Source organism: Alligator sinensis, unplaced genomic scaffold (genome assembly GCF_000455745.1).
Source record: "Alligator sinensis unplaced genomic scaffold, ASM45574v1 scaffold573_1, whole genome shotgun sequence".
NCBI classification, from domain to species: Eukaryota; Metazoa; Chordata; order Crocodylia; family Alligatoridae; genus Alligator; species Alligator sinensis.
The window spans coordinates 4383639-4385690 of NW_005841877.1; the positions used below are offsets into that span (position 1 = coordinate 4383639).

General features: G+C 59.9%; 1 protein-coding gene across 1 annotated transcript in view; it reads left to right on the forward strand.

Moving 5' to 3' along the window:
• The window catches only part of MTREX (Mtr4 exosome RNA helicase), a 98048-nt gene that overhangs the window by 857 nt on the left and 95139 nt on the right, over positions 1 to 2052 (forward strand). The gene's annotated exons all lie outside the window — the stretch shown is intronic.

The following is a 2052-nucleotide window of genomic DNA, read 5'->3' on the forward strand; positions in this document are numbered from 1 at the left end:
GGGGGGGGGCTGTTAACGCCTGTAAGCAGCCTCTATTTTAATCCTTCCAGTGAACCAGGGGTACTTTGCTCGTGAATGAGTTACCATACAGGTCTTAATACGCTCTGACTTGTGTGTACTAGTTCACATCTTCATTTGGTGCATTTTAGCTTTTTGGGTGACCCACTGCAGTCAAGCCCATGCTGGGTTCAATGCCCACCCCCACACCGTGCCTTACATAACATCATTCTCCCAGAGCAGGGCACTCAGCCCTAGCCCAGAGGCCAGAGATGCCCTGTGACATCCCCCCATGGTCACAAATGTGGGAGGGGAGTGGTGGGAATGAAAGCTGCCATCACTCCCCCACTGTCAATTTTCCAACCCCCGTAAGGAAGAAAACACAACCCCTTACATGGGATTTGGCTGAAGCGTGCGGGGCGGAGGCAGCAGGCCTGATCCTGAGCAGGGTTAGGCTGGCAGGCCTAATCTGGGGACAGCAGGACTGAGGTTAAGGCTGACCCTATGCAGGGACGCAGCGATCTTGCTCACCCGGCCCCCAGGGCCACAAGGGCGGGCAGCAGGTCCCTGAAGTGCAGAGAAAGCAGAAGGTGCCATCAGTGGCGTACCACGGGGGGGGCATAGCCCCTGGGCGCAGGCCTGGCTGGGGTGCTGGGCCATAGGAGGATTAATACACAGGAAAACTGGGCACACATGCCCTGGGATCCTCACCACCAGAGAAGTGAAAACCACAACTTAAATTTGGTACTTGCTTTCAGCACCAAGTTTAAAACTGCAGTTTTCGCATTTGCTTCCCTGGGAAAGCAGGGCCCCTCCTCCAGCTCTGGAACTGGGGAAGGGGGGCAGGGCTGGGGTCTTGCCTAAAGAGCTGAGCCACACCTGTGGGCCAAGTAGCACTGCATCTGGGGAGGAGGGGGCCAAGCCAGGCTGGGAGAGTCATGCCCTACCTGGAAGGGGAATGGGGGGCAGCTGGGGCCGGGCCAGGAGCACCACACCATGCTGTGACTTTGAAGGCCACGGCACTAGGAAGGCCTTGGAGGCTAGAGCCTCCCAAAATTAATGTGGGCCCCCCTGCAGCGGAGTTACCCCTCCCAGGGGTGCCGCCTGCCCACAGAGACACAGCGTGGGGATGGCATTCCCTGCCGGGCCCGGACCAGCCCAGCCCGGCCCTCTGCACCTGCAAAGTGCGGGGCTGCTCAGGACAACCAAGCATCAGCTCCCTGCACGTAATTGTAGTGGGGGTGGCTGTGTGCGCAATTCCAGGAGAGTGGGGTTGGGGAAGCTGCCCCTGGCCCGCTCCCTCCTGCACTGTGGGGATTATCCTACAACCCAGCCTGGCCAGAACCCCATTCACAGTGACTGGGGCAACCTGACCAAGTCATGGGACAATCAGAGCCTGGCACCTCATCCAGAGATGTGGCACCGGGCAGCCAAGGGAGGGAGGGCACATGCTACCCCTCCTCCTTGATCTTTGCATGGGCAAGAACAGGCCACAGCTGCGATGTGGGCTCAGTCTCTGCACCTCACCACTGCTGCTTTGAAAGACATGTGCCGCCATGGCTTGAAGGCAACCAGGGCCAGGTCCAGGAGGCAGCCAGGGCTGGGGCCAGTGCAGCTGGAACTGGGAGGCAACCATGGCCAGTGTGGCATCCAGGGCTGGCATGGTTGGGGCTGGGAGGCAGCCGGGGCCAGGGCAGCACTGGGCAATGCTGCTCCCCACCCTTGGCCCTTTCTCCTATCCCCTCCAACCTCAGACTTTCCCATAGAGAAAAATTTACTCTCAGCCCCCGCCCTCCAATTTTTTTTGTGTTTCTCCTCCTACAGTGTTATCTTTTGGAGAAGTTGGCGGGGCTTGCAAGCATTGCAAGACCCACGGCGGGGAGAAAGGCTTCCGGTTTGGACCCCGTGCTCTGCCCCCCTCGCTCTGCGGCGGAGGAGGGGTCGCAAATGTAAGCAGCGGCCCCGGGCGCCGGTGAGACTCGGTACGCTACTGGGTGCCATTCCCGCGCTCAAGTCCTTTCGACTTTGGCCCCGAAGGAGGCTGCAGCGGGCCCT